An 18,060-nucleotide genomic window follows, 5' to 3' on the forward strand; every position below is an offset into this window, starting at 1 on the left:
ACAACAGAATAAAAAATCCTTCTGAGAGAGTAGTTAAACATTAAATTCAAATCACAGAATTCAATGTAAATGCAGCCAAAATTAGGTTTTGACATATTAAACCTGGGAACCCTGTCAGGTCTGCATCCCCAGCAGCAACAACTGTACATTGCCATAAACACCTGTTGTTGCAGTTGTTATCAATGTAGGAACATTTTGATAGGTGACTTTGTCAAACATTACGCAGTTCGTCAACATTTTCAGTGTTTTCTTTTGTAGCAGAAGACACCACTAAATTAGGATTTAATTTTTTAAAAAGAAACACAAATGATTCCAACAACATGCTGTGGGGTTATATAATTGTTTTCAAATTTATCACTGGACTGATATACTTTGTGGTGATGTGAAGTTGAAAAAACGGAAGCCAACTAAAGGTCCCCTCAAACAATGTTAAAGGGGGCTTCATGCATCACGTTACTGCACTTGCTTATTCTATACCTAATACTTATGCATTCCAACAAATGATGTCAACTCATAAAAAGGTAATTTCCAATAGTTCCTATTACAGCAATATATAATGAGACTACTTGAATTACTTAACTTGCTGTTAGTGTATTATGGTGAAAGCGTTATGTCATCATAGTGATACATTCTACTTTAAGCTAGAATACTGACAATCTAGGAATTTAGTTTCATAAGATTTAAATTTCTGTCTTCAACATTATCATCATTATTGCTACCGGCTTGCAAGTTAACAACGTTTTTAAAAATTAGTTCTAAAGCAATCAAAAGGTGATTTTTGGTTTTGATGGACAAATGCCTTCCTTACCTCATTGAATTAAATTTTTTCAATATGTTATTATGCGTAGGGACAATCACACAGCACTGGAAAGGCTGGGTGATGTAGCTGAGAACACACTCTGCTAGTAGGCAATGATTTAATGATCATTTGTAGGAACAGAAAGAGGAAATAGGTGATATTTACCAAATAGAGTTAATGAAGCAAGTAAAGATGCGTAGTTCATTAATTGACAAATGATGGGGAAAAAGGCCAGAGAGCACCCGCGGGACTAGAACCATTGAAAGGTTGAACAAGTTAAATGCTGTAAACTTGAGAAGGAACCGCTGGGCTATAGTTGACCCAACAGCAAGATCTTTCTTCAAGCTATAACACAGTGAACATCAACTAGGGAATTATTGTTCATTTTCTTGAACTCTCAGGATAAACATATTGCAATAATTACTTTCATGTTATTGAAGCCATTATCGATAAGAAATATATATTCTTCACTTTGAGCTACTCCTGAATATTGGAAGGGTGTTCAGCCTCAAATGAAGGTACAGACACCAGAAACATTTATGTTAGGAAAATCTTAACCCATGGAATTGTCTCTGTATTCAGATGAAGAACTCTGAACCTCTGTAAGTGGATGTGTTGTAGATCATGCAGTCCATTTTGTGTGGCAGTCTGAGATTTGTAGCGTGATTTATTAACAGGATCAACAACAGAATTAAAAAAACTTCTGAGAGAGTAGTTAAACATTAAATTCAAATCACAGAATTTAATGTAAATGCAGCCAAAATTAGGTTTTGACATATTAAACCTGGAAACCCTGTCAGGTCTGCATCCCAGCAGCAACACCTGTACATTGGCATAAACACCTGTCGTTGCAGTTGTTATCAATGTAGGAACATTTTGATAGGTGACTTTGTCAAACATTACGCAGTTCGTCAACATTTTCAGTGTTCCTTTTTTGTAGAAGACACCACTAAATTAGGATTTAATTTTTTTTAAAGAAACACAAATGATTCCAACACCATGCTGTGGGGTTATATATTTTTTTCAAATTCATCACTGGACTGATATACCTTGTGGTGATGTGAAGTTGAAAAAACGGAAGCCAACTAAAGGTCCCCTCAAACAATGTTAAACGGGACTGTATGCATCACGTTACTGCACTTGCTTATTCTATACCTAATACTTATGCATTCCAACAAATGATGTCAACTCATAAAAAGGTAATTTCCAATAGTTCTTATTACAGCAATATATAATGAGTCTACTTGAATTACTTAACTTGCTGTTAGTGTATTATGGTGAAAGCGTTATGTCATCATAGTGATACATTCTAGTTTAAGCTAGAATACTGACAATCTAGGAATTTAGTTTCATAAGATTTAAAATTCTGTCTTCAACATTACCATCATTATTGCTACCGGCTTGCAAATTAACAAAGTTTAAAAAAATCAGTTCTAAAGCAATCGAAAGGTGATTTTTGGTTTGGATGGACAAATGCCTTCCTTACCTCATTGAATTGAATGTTTTCAATATATTATTATGCGTCGGGACAATCACACAGCACTGGAAAGGCTGGGTGATGTGGCTGAGAACCCACTCTGCTAGTAGGCAATGATTTAATGATCATTTGTAGAAACAGAAGGAGGAAATAGGCGATATTTAACAAATAGAGTGATTGAAGCAAGTAAAGATGCGTAGTTCATTAATTGACAAATGATTCGGAAAAAAGGCCAGAGAGCACCCGCGGGACTAGAACCATTGAAAGGTTGAACAAGTTAAATGCCGTAAACTTGAGAAGGAACCGCTGGGCTATAGCTGATCCAACAGCAACATCTTTCTTCAAACTATAACACAGTGAACATCAACTAGGGAATTAATGTTCATTTTCATGAACTCTCAGGATAAACATATTGCAAAAATGACTTCCATGTTATTGAAGCCATTAGCGATAAGAAATATATATTCTTTACTTTGAGCTACTCCTGAATATTGGAAGGGTGTTCAGCCTCAAATGAAGGTAAAGACACCAGAATCATTTATGGTAGGAAAATCTTAACCCATGGAATTGTCTCTGTATTCAGATGAAGATCTCTGAACCTCTGAAAGTGGATGTGTTGTAGATCATGCAGTCCATTTTTTGTGGCAGTCTGAGATTTGTAGCCGTGATTTATTAACAGGATTAACAACAGAATTAAAAATCCTTCTGAGAGAGTAGTTTAACATTAAATTCAAATCACAGAGTTCAATGTCAATGCAGCCAAAATTAGGTTTTGACATATTAAACCTGGAAACACTGTCAAGTCTGCATCCCCAGCAGCAACACCTGTACATTGGCATAAACACCTGTTGTTGCAGTTGTTATCAATGTAGGGACATTTTGATAGGTGATTTTGTCGAACATTACGCAGTTCGTCAACATTTTCAGTGTTTCTTTTTTGTAGAAGACACCACTAAATTAGGATTTTTTTTTTAAAGAAACATAAATGATTCCAACATCATTCTGTGGGGTTATATATTTTTTTCAAATTCATCACTGGACTGATATACCTTGTGGTGATGTGAAGTTAAAAAAACGGAAGCCAACTAAAGGTCCCCTCAAACAATGTTAAAGGGGACTGTATGCATCACGTTACTGCACTTGCTTATTCTATACCTAATACTTATGCATTCCAACAAATGATGTCAACTCATAAAAAGGTAATTTCCAATAGTTCTTATTACAGCAATATATAATGAGTCTACTTGAATTACTTAACATGCTGTTAGTGTATTATGGTGAAAGCTTTATGTCATCATAGTGATACATTCTAGTTTAAGCTAGAATACTGACAATCTAGGAATTTAGTTTCATAAGATTTAAATTTCTGTCTTCAACATTACCATCATTATTGCTACCGGCTTGCAAGTTAACAAAGTTTTAAAAAATTAGTTCTAAAGCAATCAAAAGGTGATTTTTGGTTTTGATGGACAAATGCCTTCCTTACCTCATTGAATTAAATGTTTTCAATATATTATTATGCGTCGGGAAAATCACACAGCACTGGAAAGGCTGGGTGATGTAGCTGAGAACCCACTCTGTTAGTAGGCAATGATTTAATGATCATTTGTAGAAACAGAAAGAGGAAATAGGTGATATTTAACAGATAGAGCAAGTAAAGATGCGTAGTTCATTAATTGACAAATGATGGGGAAAGAAGGCCAGAGAGCACCCGCGGGACTAGAACCATTGAAAGGTTGAACAAGTTAAATGTTGTTAACTTGAGAAGGAACCGCTGGGCTATAGCTGACCCAACAGCAACATTTTTCTTCAAGCTATAACACAGTGAACATCAACTAGGGAATTAATGTTCATTTTCTTGAACTCTCAGGATAAACATATTGCAAAAATTACTTTCATGTTATTGAAGCCATTAGCGATAAGAAATATATATTCCTAACTTTGAGCTACTCCTGAATATTAGAAGGGTGTTCAGCCTCAAATGAAGGTACAGACACCAGAAACATTTATGGTAGGAAAATCTTAACCCATGGAATTGTCCCTGAATTCAGATGAAGATCTCTGAACCTCTGAAAGTGGATGTGTTGTAGATCATGCAGTCCATTTTTTGTGGCAGTCTGAGGTTTGTAGCGTGAATTATTAACATGATTAACAACAGAATTAAAAATCCTTCTGAGAGAGTAGTTAAACATTAAATTCAAATCACAGAATTCAATGTAAATGCAGCCAAAATTAGGTTTTGACATATTAAACCTGGGAACCCTGTCAGGTCTGCATCCCCAGCAGCAACAACTGTACATTGGCATAAACACCTGTCATTGCAGTTGTTATCAATGTAGGAACATTTAGATAGGTGACTTTGTCAATCATTACGCAGTTGGTCAACATTTTCAGTGTTCCTTTTTTGCAGAAGACACCACTAAATTACGATTTAATTTTTTAAAAAGAAACACAAATGATTCCAACACCATGCTGTGGGGTTATATATGTTTTTCAAATTCATCACTGGACTGATATACCTTGTGGTGATGTGAAGTTGAAAAAACAGAAGCCAACTAAAGGTCCCCTGAAACAATGTTAAACGGGACTGTATGCATCACGTTACTTCACTTGCTTATTCTATACCTAATACTTATGCATTCCAACAAATTATGTCAACTCATAAAAAGGTAATTTCCAATAGTTCTTATTACAGCAATATATAATGAGTGTACTTGAATTACTTAACTTGCTGTTAGTGTATTATGGTGAAAGCGTTATGTCATCATAGTGATACATTCTAGTTTAAGCTAGAATACTGCCAATCTAGGAATTTAGTTTCATAACATTTAAAATTCTGTCTTCAACATTACCATCATTATTGCTACCGGCTTGCAAGTTAACAAAGTTTAAAAAAATTTGTTCTAAAGCAATCAAAAGGTGATTTTTGGTTTGGATGGACAAATGCCTTCCTTACCTCATTGAATTAAATGTTTTCAATATATTATTATGCGTCGGGACAATCAAACAGCACTGGAAAGGCTGGGTGTTGTAGCTGAGAACACACTCTGCTAGTAGGCAATGATTTAATGATCATTTGTAGGAACAGAAAGAGGAAATAGGTGATATTTACCAAATAGAGTTAATGAAGCAAGTAAAGATGCGTAGTTCATTAATTGACAAATTATGCGGAAAAAAGGCCAGAGAGCACCCGCGGGACTAGAACCATTGAAAGGTTGAACAAGTTAAATGCTGTAAACTTGAGAAGGATCCGCTGGGCTATAGCTGACCCAACAGCAACATCTTTCTTCAAGCTATAACACAGTGAACATCAACTAGGGAATTCTTGTTCATTTTCTTGAACTCTCAGGATAAACATATTGCAAAAATCACTTTCATGTTATTGAAGCCATTATCGATAAGAAATATATATTCTTCACTTTGAGCTACTCCTGAATATTGGAAGGGTGTTCAGCCTCAAATGAAGGTACAGACACCAGAAACATTTATGTTAGGAACATCTTAACCCATGGAATTGTCTCTGTATTCAGATGAAGATCTCTGAACCTCTGTAAGTGGATGTAGTGTAGATCATGCAGTCCATTTTGTGTGGCAGTCTGAGATTTGTAGCGTGATTTATTAACAGGATCAACAACAGAATTAAAAAAACTTCTGAGAGTGTAGTTAAACATTAAATTCAAATCACAGAATTCAATGTAAATGCAGCCAAAATTAGGTTTTGACATATTAAACCTGGAAACTCTGTCAGGTCTGCATTCCAGCAGCAACACCTGTACATTGGCATAAACACCTGTCGTTGCAGTTGTTATCAATGTAGGAACATTTTGATAGGTGACTTTGTCAAACATTACGCAGTTCGTCAACATTTTCAGTGTTCCTTTTTTGTTGAAGACACCACTAAATTAGGATTTAATTTTTTTAAAAGAAACACAAATGATTCCAACACCATGCCGTGGGGTTATATATTTTTTTCAAATTCATAACTGGACTGATATACTTTGTGGTGATGTGAAGTTGAAAAAACGGAAGCCAACTTAAGGTCCCCTCAAACAATGTTAAACGGGACTGTATGCATCACGTTACTGCACTTGCTTATTCTATACCTAATACTTATGCATTCCAACAAATGATGTCAACTCATAAAAAGGTAATTTCCAATAGTTCTTATTACAGCAATATATAATGAGTCTACTTGAATTACTTAACTTGCTGTTAGTGTATTATGGTGAAAGCGTTAGGTCATCATAGTGATACATTCTAGTTTAAGCTAGAATACTGACAATCTAGGAATTTAGTTTCATAAGATTTAAATTTCTGTCTTCAACATTATCATCATTATTGCTACCGGCTTGCAAGTTAACAAAGTATCAAAAAATGAGTTCTAAAGCAATCAAAAGGTGATTTTTGGTTTTGATGGACAAATGCCTTCCTTACCTCATTGAATTACATGTTTTCAATATGTTATTATGCGTCGGGACAATCACACAGCACTGGAAAGGCTGGGTGATGTAGCTGAGAACCCACTCTGCTAGTAGGCAATTATTTAATGATCATTTGTAGAAACCGAAAGAGGAAATAGGCGATATTTACCAAATAGAGCGAATGAAGCAAGTAAAGATGCGTAGTTCATTAATTGACAAATGATGGGGAAAAAAGGCCAGAGAGCACCCGCGGGACTAGAACCATTGAAAGGTTGAGCAAGTTAAATGTCGTAAACTTGAGAAGGAACCGCTGGAATAAAGCTGACCCAACAGCAGCATTTTTCTTCAAGCTATAACACAGTGAACATCAACTAGGGAATTAATGTTCATTTTCTTGAACTCTCAGGATAAACATATTGCAAAAATTACTTTCATGTTATTGAAGCCATTAGCGATAAGATATATATATTCTTAACTTTGAGCTACTCCTGAATATTGGAAGGGTGTTCAGCCTCAAATGAAGGTACAGACACCAGAAACATTTATGGTAGGAAAATCTTAACCCATGGAATTGTCTCTGTATTCAGATGAAGATCTCTGAACCTCTGAAAGTGGATGTGTTGTAGATCATGCAGTCCATTTTTTGTGGCAGTCTGAGATTGGTAGCGTGATTTATTAACAGGATTAACAACAGAATTAAAAATCCTTCTGAGAGAGTAGTTAAACATTAAATTCAAATCACAGAATTCAATGTAAATGCAGCCAAAATTAGGTTTTGACATATTAAACCTGGAAACACTGTCAGGTCTGCATCCCAGCAGCAACACCTGTACATTGGCATAAACACCTGTCGTTGCAGTTGTTATCAATGTAGGAACATTTTGATAGGTGACTTTGTCAAACATTACGCAGTTCGTCAACATTTTCAGTGTTCCTTTTTTGTAGAAGACACCAGTAAATTAGCATTTAATGTTTTTAAAAGAAACACAAATGATTCCAACAACATGCTGTGGGGTTATATATTTTTTTCAAATTTATCACTGGACTGATATACCTTGTAGTGATGTGAAGTTGAAAAATCGGAAGCCAACTAAAGGTCCCCTCAAACAATGTTAAAGGGGGCTTCATGCATGACGTTACTGAACTTGCTTATTCTATACCTAATACTTATGCATTCCAACAAATGATGTCAACTCATAAAAAGGTAATTTCCAATAGTTCTTATTACAGCAATATATAATGAGTCTACTTGAATTACTTAACTTGCTGTTAGTGTATTATGGTGAAAGCGTTATGTCATCATAGGGATACATTCTAGTTTAAGCTAGAATACTGACAATCTAGGAATTTAGTTTCATAAGATTTAAAATTCTGTCTTCAACATTACCATCATTATTGCTGCCGGCTTGCAAGTTAACAAAGTTTTAAAACATTTGTTCTAAAGCAATCAAAAGGTGATTTTTGGTTTGGATGGACAAATGCCTTCCTTACCTCATTGAATTAAATGTTTTCAATATATTATTATGCGTCGGGACAATCACACAGCACTGGAAAGGCTGGGTGATGTAGCTGAGAACCCACTCTGCTAGTAGGCAATTATTTAATGATCATTTGTAGAAACAGAAAGAGGAAATAGGCAATATTTACCAAATAGAGCGAATGAAGCAAGTAAAGATGCGTAGTTCATTAATTGACAAATGATGGGGATAAAAAGGCTAGAGAGCACCCGCGGGACTAGAACCATTGAAAGGTTGAACAAGTTAAATGTCGTAAACTTGAGAAGGAACCGCTGGGCTATAGCTGACCCAACAGCAACATTTTTCTTCAAGCTATAACACAGTGAACATCAACTAGGGAATTAATGTTCATTTTCTTGAACTCTCGGGATAAACTTATTGCAAAAATTACTTTCATGTTATTGAAGCCATTAGCGATAAGATATATATATTCTTAACTTTGAGCTACTCCTGAATATTGGAAGGGTGTTCAGCCTCAAATGAAGGTACAGACACCAGAAAAATTTATGGTAGGAAAATCTTAACCCATGGAATTGTCTCTGTATTCAGATGAAGATCTCTGAACCTCTGAAAGTGGATGTGTTGTAGATCATGCAGTCCATTTTTTGTGGCAGTCTGAGATTTGTAGCGTGATTTATTAACAGGATTAACCACAGAATTAAAAATCCTTCTGAGAGAGTAGTTAAACATTAAATTCAAATCACAGAATTCAATGTAAATGCAGCCAAAATTAGGTTTTGACATATTAAACCTGGAAACACTGTCAGGTCTGCATCCCAGCAGCAGCATCTGTACATTGGCATAAACACCTGTCGTTGCAGTTGTTATCAATGTAGGAACATTTTGATAGGTGACTTTGTCAAACATTACGCAGTTCGTCAACATTTTCAGTGTTCCTTTTTTGTAGAAGATACCACTAAATTAGGATTTAATTTTTTTAAAAGAAACACAAATGATTCCAACAACATGCTGTGGGGTTATATATTTTTTTCAAATTTATCACTGGACTGATATACCTTGTGGTGATGTGAAGTTGAAAAAACGGAAGCCAACTAAAGGTCCCCTCAAACAATGTTAAAGGGGGCTTCATGCATCACGTTACTGCACTTGCTTATTCTGTACCTAATACTTATGCATTCAAACAAATGATGTCAACTCATAAAAAGGTAATTTCCAATAGTTCCTATTACAGCAATATATAATGAGTCTACTTGAATTACTTAACTTGCTGTTAGTGTATTATGGTGAAAGCGTTATGTCATCATAGTGATACATTCTACTTTAAGCTAGAATACTGACAATCTAGGAACTCAGTTTCATAAGATTTAAATTTCTGTCTTCAACATTATCATCATTATTGCTACCGGCTTGCAAGTTAACAAAGTTTTAAAAAATGAGTTCTAAAGCAATCAAAAGGTGATTTTTGGTTTTGATGGACAAATGCCTTCCTTACCTCATTGAATTACATTTTTTCAATATGTTATTATGCGTCGGGACAATCACACAGCAGTGGAAAGGCTAGGTGATGTAGCTGAGAACACACTCTGCTAGTAGGCAATGATTTAATGATCATTTGTAGGAACAGAAAGAGGAAATAGGTGATATTTACCAAATAGAGTTAATGAAGCAAGTAAAGATGCGTAGTTCATTAATTGACAAATGATGGGGAAAAAAGGCCAGAGAGCACCCGCAGGACTAGAACCATTGAAAGGTTGAACAAGTTAAATGCTGTAAACTTGAGAAGGAACAGCTGGGCTATAGCTGACCCAACAGCAAGATCTTTCTTCAAGCTATAACACAGTGAACATCAACTAGGGAATTATTGTTCATTTTCTTGAACTCTCAGAATAAACATATTGCAAAAATTACTTTCATGTTATTGAAGCCATTATCGATAAGAAATATATATTCTTCACTTTGAGCTACTCCTGAAAATGTCGCTGATTGATTGATTGAATATTGGAAGGGTGTTCAGCCTCAAATGAAGGTACAGACACCAGAAACATTTATGTTAGGAAAATCTTAACCCATGGATTGTCTCTGTATTCAGATGAAGAACTCTGAACCTCTGTAAGTTTATGTGTTGTAGATCATGCAGTCCATTTTGTGTGGCAGTCTGAGATTTGTAGCGTGATTTATTAACAGGATCAACAACAGAGTTAAAAAAACTTCTGAGAGAGTAGTTAAACACTAAATTCAAATCACAGAATTCAATGTAAATGCAGCCAAAATTAGGTTTTGACATATTAAACCTGGAAACCCTGTCAGGTCTGCATCCCAGCAGCAACACCTGTACATTGGCATAAACACCTGTCTTTGCAGTTGTTATCAATGTAGAAACTTTTTGATAGGTGACTTTGTCAAACATTACGCAGTTCGTCAACATTTTCAGTGTTCCTTTTTTGTAGAAGACACCACTAAATTAGGATTTATTTTTTTTAAAGAAACACAAATGATTCCAACACCATGCTGTGGGGTTATATATTGTTTTCAAATTCATCACTGGACTGATATACCTTGTGGTGATGTGAAGTTGAAAACACGGAAGCCAACTAAAGGTCCCCTCAAACAATGTTAAATGGGACTGTATGCATCACGTTACTGCACTTGCTTATTCTATTCCTAATACTTATGCATTCCAACAAATGATGTCAACTCATAAAAAGGTAATTTCCAATAGTTCTTATTACAGCAATATATAATGAGTCTACTTGAATTACTTAACTTGCTGTTAGTGTATTATGGTGAAAGCGTTATGTCATCATAGTGATACATTCTAGTTTAAGCTAGAATACTGACAATCTAGGAATTTAGTTTCATAAGATTTAAAATTCTGTCTTCAACATTACCATCATTATTGCTACCGGCTTGCAAGTTAACAAAGTTTTAAAAAACTTAGTTCTAAAGCAATCAAAAGGTGATTTTTGGTTTGGATGGACAAATGCCTTCCTTACCTCATTGAATTAAATGTTTTCAATATATTATTATGCGTCGGGACAATCACACAGCACTGGAAAGGCTGGGTGATGTAGCTGAGAACCCACTCTGCTAGTAGGCAATTATTTAATGATCATTTGTAGAAACAGAAAGAGGAAATAGGCAATATTTACCAAATAGAGCGAATGAAGCAAGTAAAGATGCGTAGTTCATTAATTGACAAATGATGGGGAAAAAAGGCAAGAGAGCACCCGCAGGACTAGATCCATTGAAAGGTTGAACAAGTTAAATGTCGTAAACTTGAGAAGGAACCGCTGAGTTATAGCTGACCCAACAGCAACATTTTTCTTCAAGCTATAACACAGTGAACATCAACTAGGGAATTAATGTTCATTTTCTTGAACTCTCAGGATAAACATATTGCAAAAATTACTTTCATGTTATTGAAGCCATTAGCGATAAGATATATATATTCTTAACTTTGAGCTACTCCTGAATATTGGAAGGGTGTTCAGCCTCAAATGAAGGTACAGACACCAGAAACATTTATGGTAGGAAAATCCTAACCCATGGAATTGTCTCTGTATTCAGATGAAGATCTCTGAACCTCTGAAAGTGGATGTGTTGTAGATCATGCAGTCCATTTTTTGTGGCAGTCTGAGATTTGTAGCGTGATTTATTAACAGAATTAACAACAGAATTAAAAATCCTTCTGAGAGAGTAGTTAAACATTAAATTCAAATCACAGAATTCAATGTAAATGCAGCCAAAATTAGGTTTTGACATATTAAACCTGGAAACACTGTCAGGTCTGCATCCCAGCAGCAACACCTGTAGATTGGCATAAACACCTGTCGTTGCAGTTATTATCAATGTAGGAACATTTTGATAGGTGACTTTGTCAAACATTACGCAGTTCATCAACATTTTCAGTGTTCCTTTTTTGTAGAAGACACCACTAAATTAGGATTTAATTTTTTAAAAAGAAACACAAATGATTCCAACAACATGCTGTGGGGGTTATATATTTTTTTCAAATTGATCACTGGACTGATATACCTTGTGGTGATGTGAAGTTGAAAAAACCGAAGCCAACTAAAGGTCCCCTCAAACAATGTTAAAGGGGGCTGTATGCATCACGTTGCTGCACTTGCTTATTCTATACCTAATACTTATGCATTCCAACAAATGATGTCAACTCATAAAAAGGTAATTTCCAATAGTTCTTATTACAGCAATATATAATGAGTCTTCCTGAATTACTTAACTTGCTGTTAGTGTATTATGGTGAAAGCGTTATGTCATCATAGTGATACATTCTAGTTTAAGCTAGAATACTGACAATCTAGGAATTTCGTTTCATAAGATTTAAAATTCGGTCTTCAACATTATCATCATTATTGCTACCGGCTTACAAGTTAACAAAGTTTAAAAAAATTTGTTCTAAAGCAATCAAAAGGTGATGTTTGGTTTTGATGGACAAATGCCTTCCTTACCTCGTTGAATTACTTTTTTTCAATATGTTATTATGCGTCGGGACAATCACACAGCACTGGAAAGGCTGGGTGATGTAGCTGAGAACCCACTCTGCTAGTAGGCAATGTTTAATGATCATTTGTAGAAACAGGAAGAAGAAATAGGTGATATTTACCAAATAGAGTGAATGAAGCAAGTAAAGATGCGTAGTTAATTAATTGACAAATGATCGGGGAAAAAGGCCAGAGAGCAGCCACGTGACTAGAACCATTGAAAGGTTGAACAAGTTTAATCATGTAAACTGGAGAAGGAACCGCTGGGCTATAGCTGACCCAACAGCAACATCTTTCATCAACCTATAACACAGTCAACTTCAACTAGGGAATTAATGTTCATTTTTTTGAACTCTCAGGATAAACATATTGCACAAATTACTTTCATAATATTGAAGCCATTAGCGATAAGAAATATATATTCTTCACTTTGAGCTACACCTGAATATTGGAAGGGTGTTTAGCCTCAAATGAAGGTACATACACCAGAAACATTTATGGTAGGAAAATCTTAACCCATGGAATTGTCTCTGTATTCAGATGAAGATCTCTGAACTTCTGTAAGTGGAAACATCTACCAAAACAGAACCAGATGGTTTGACGACTTGTGTCACCACTTATAGTCCTGTGACTAACTTAGTTAAGAAGATTGTCAACAAGAACTGGAGGATCCTAACGTCTGGAGCACTCTCTTGGCCAAAACCAAACAGCGCCAAAAACAAACAGAGTCAAAACTTGAAGGACATTTTGGGCCATACGAAACCACCTCCCACTAAACAACCTGAAAGATCAAACTTATGGGGAAATGCTCCCATCATTGGCCACTACCCATGTGGTTCTTGATCAGTGTGTAGTTTAACACAACCTACAAAAGAACTACAATTGCTCCAAAACGTCAAGTGGAAGATACTGAAACACACTAATTGTAACACCAGTCATGTGGTGTACATGATAACCTGTCCTTGCCATTTGAGATACATCGGAATGACATGCAGGAAGGTCAAACAAAGAATTGGAGAACAACGGGGCAATGTGAAATGTAATAGAAGTACCACCAAGATGGCCAGTCACTACTTAGAAAAAAGCAATACAGTGGATGAACTCAACTGGGTCGTTTTAGAAACCTTAGATATTAAGGACAGCAATGCAGAGAGAATCCTTTTTGAAAAGGAACAATGTTGGATACACCGTCTGGGCACTGACACCAGAGGTTTGAATGACAATATTCCCTGGCTGAGCCTACTGAGATAAAAAACTGCTGTTTCCCTAGATTGAGTACAGGCTATTCTTAATACATGTTTCGAACTTAACTGTAGAAGTATTTACTCCCGAGTTAAAATTCTCACTTTTCAGATAAATCCTCACTTTTATAAGAATTGTCGTTTTTTGAGGCACCTCTAAAAAATACAATTGGGGTCTATCTTCGAAAGTACGGTCAACATTGAATCAAGGGTCGTCAAACACTACCCTTTTTCCCTTATCTGATATTTCAATGCTAATGGGGGCCAAACAAAGGTGAACCTTAGTATGTCACCCCGATCATGAAGTCACATCAACATATGGCTTTGTCTTTGAATCAATAAATAAGAGCTTTAAGCAAGACTTGGCCGAGCTGACACAGAAGACGAAGTCAGCTGAGTGCCCATGCTCTAATCGCCCTAAAAAATCTTATGAAGAATCCTCTTTTGCCACCTTGTACCTTTATTAATTTAAAACAATCGAATTTGAATTTTGATTGCATATGTGATCATTTAATTACAAACTTGGTGTTTTCCGCCTATTGGGATGACGGACCACAATGTTAAGCGTTAGTCCCACTTCTTTTTCCATTACCGTAGAGCCGTTATAACCAACCCAGTAGCAAAGCTCTGCTACTTACGGGTCACAAGAGGCAGCTGCAGCATAATGTGAGGCACGAGGAACGGAGCGTTAGGTACTCAACATCGCCCACAACCCTGTGATGTAACCGCGAGTAGCTCGAATTTTGTATTAAATACGTTTAATATTCTTTTCGAGTCTAGCCCTCTAGAAGTCCTTGTAGCACCCAAAGGAGGTGTAATTGATCTACACTTCAGGTACGTCATTTTAGGCAAATCGATCTTCGGCATCAGCGGCTTTACACGTTTTAAAAGCACGCACGCTGAGAGTGGCTTCTGCTATACGAGTGCTTTGTAAACACTTTTTACAAGACCGCATGGGAAGATTTGTCCTTTGCACGAATATACAAATTGTAATCCTACATTTATGCATGCGAAGGCTGCAGTAGCTCCATGTTTAAAGTAAACACCAAGATAGAGTATGAAATAATAGTTTCTGATTAACTATAGAAAAATGAGTTTTCTTTATCTTGCATGACCACAAATAGCACAAGAACACCACTAAAGCTGGAACTTTTCTGCATGGTGCACATCTGTGGAGAAAGAGAGAGTTGACACTGCCAGTTACTGGGGGTTATGAAGTATTGCCATTTTAAGTTGCATTAAGATTGATTTGTATAGTAGCGAATTGACTACGCTGTGTGTCTCCCATACCTCTTCCCATGTCTTGTCTTTATATGTCCACAATGTTTATTCACATATACACTGAGACCTTGAAGAAGAAACAGGTTGAAAATGTCCCTTTTTCTATCACTCGTTTGCTACAGTATAGTAAACCTGCGTCACTTTCACTCGCCACGATTGGTCCTGAAGAAAGCCCTTAAGTCCGAATCCCGGCAGATAGGGCTGAAACATGTCGGCCATTTTTATTTATGTAAACAAAAAGATCCTATCAAAAGTGATGAAAGTGATTGTTTTTATGGGTATTTTTGACCAACTGTCTTGTGAATAAAGGGGGGGGGGGCTCTCTGCGGTTGGCAGAAGGAGAGCACTAGGTATTTTAAAAATACCCCTCACACACTATGAATCCCATAGTGTCATGCTTCATCATCGGGGTCTTCCCGTCCCTCTACGGAGCGGGGCGTGCTGCGACCTACGAACTACACAGGAGCACTTTGAAAAAACTGACGATAGGCTATGTGTAGTGTGAGGACAGTGATAAGTGATAAGGTTGTAGGGACCTAAATACGTGGAAAAAGTGAAGAAATATAAAACTAGTTAAAAAATCCCTGGCTAGTCGAAAGAATTAATTTAATGGTTTCGCTGGCTCGGAAAATTAAAAAAGGGGTAGAAGAGCAGAACAAAAAGTATTGTCTACTTGGTCGACATGACATGTTTCGTAGGCAGACCCCTTCTGCCTACTCCTCAGGACCTCTGTTAGTCCCTACTGAAAAATTACTCAATTCTTTACTACGGATTGTATGCCTATTGTCCTAAAACCTGGCAGCAAAAATCGGTTGCCTGTTCTGTTCCCCGGGGCTTGAGTGGGCCCAGTGGGGTATGAAAAAGCAACAATGCGACCTTTTGTGGTCCCTGTGGAAACAAATGGGAGAAAAAAGGGGACAGAAGAAATAGTTAACCGTGATTCTCAAAGACATCTATACCAAGAATCACATAGTATTCTTGTGTCATTAGTTACTTCGCAATTAATATGCATAATTATCAAAAACGAACCGGTAATGTCTAGTCTGCGGTTCTGATCATTGGGTTGAATCACCCCTCAGAACTTTCACACTGATGAAAAACACACCTCGACATTCATCACACATACACCTTACGACCAACCAGTTCCTTGTGATTTGGATAAGGTAGAAAGGAATGGTGTTGAATCCCCTCAAACAATGCCAGTAGGAACTTAATCTGTCTTTAAAATGAGCCCTTATGTTGGTCAAATAGCTCATATTTACATAAACGAAATAGAGATACAAAACCATGTATTCGGCGCATGAATATCCTCGTTCATACAAACACTTTATTTTATAGTTGGTGCCACATTATTAACATCATGATTGTAGCAGCTCAAATTTCCTACTATCAGATATGAAAATAGAAAAAAGACTTTCCGTTTTCCTCACATCAGTCCATTGAGGAACGGCCATCTTTGTTGACACTCTTGTTTTTCAGCGCTACACCCACACAGCCCACCGGGAGCATTCCGGCACAAATACCAAGTCCCGAGCACATTGCCGGTAACCCACGGAGCTGCTGCAGGGAATGGATTATTACAGAACTGATCTAGCGGTCATGTAAGTTAGACTCAGTCCTTGGGTCTTTAAAAACAAGGTCAGACGCGACCCGGGGATAGAACAAACACTCGTTTAGATACACTTTGAGTGATTCGTTTTCTTTTTTTCACTTTTAGTACTCCGCAGACCATAAATCCCTAAGACGCAAGCTCATGAGGCATCAACTACATCTTTCTTCAAGTTATAACACAGTGAACATCAACTAGGTAATTAATGTTCATTTTCGGGAACTCTCAGGATAAACATATTGCACAAATTACTTTCATGTTATTGAAGCCAGTAGCGATAAGAGATATATATTCTTCACTTTTAGCTACTCCTGACTATTGGAAGGGTGTTCAGCCTCAAACGAAGGTGCAGACACCAGAAACATTTATGGTAGGAACATCTTAAGCAATGGAATTGTCTCTGTATTCAGATGAAGATCTCTGAACTTCTGTAAGTGGATGTGTTGTAGACCATGTAGTCCATTTTTTGTGGCAGTCTGAGATTTGTAGCCGTGATTTATTATCAGGATTAACAACTAAATTAAAAATCCTTCTGAGAGAGTAGTTTAACATTAAATTCAAATCACAGAATTCAATGTAAATGCAGTCAAAATTAGGTTTTGACATATTAAACCTGGAATCCCTGTCAGGTCTGCATCCCCAGCAGCAACAACTGTACATTGGCATAAACACCTGTCGTTGCAGTTCTTATCATGGTAGGAACATTTTTCAGTGTTCCTTTTTTTGTAGAAGAAACTACTAAATTAGGATTTTATTTTTTTAAAGAAACACAAATGATTTCAACACCATGCTGTGGGATTATTTTTTTTTCTGAGTTCATCACTGCACTGGTATACCTTGTGGTGATGTGAAGTTGGAAAAAAGTAAGCCAACTATCGGTCCCCTCAAACAATGTTAAAGGGGGCTGCATGCATCACGTTTGCATCACGCTAGTTCACTTGCTTATTCTATAACTAATACGTATGCATTCCAACAAATGATGTCAACTCATAAAAAGGTAATTTCCAATACTTCTTATTATAGCACTATATAATGAGTCTACTTGAATTACTTAACTTGCTGTTAGTGTATTAGTGTATTATGGTGAAAGCGTTACGTCATCATAGTTATACATTCTAGTCTAAGCTAGAATACTGACAATCTGGGAATGTAGTTTCATAAGATTTAAAATGCTGTCTTCCACATTATCATCATTATTGCTACAGGCTTGAAAAATAACTACGTTTTAAAAAGTTAGTCCTAAAGCAAT

Source organism: Lissotriton vulgaris, chromosome 1_1 (genome assembly GCF_964263255.1).
Source record: "Lissotriton vulgaris chromosome 1_1, aLisVul1.2, whole genome shotgun sequence".
Taxonomy (NCBI): domain Eukaryota; kingdom Metazoa; phylum Chordata; class Amphibia; order Caudata; family Salamandridae; genus Lissotriton; species Lissotriton vulgaris.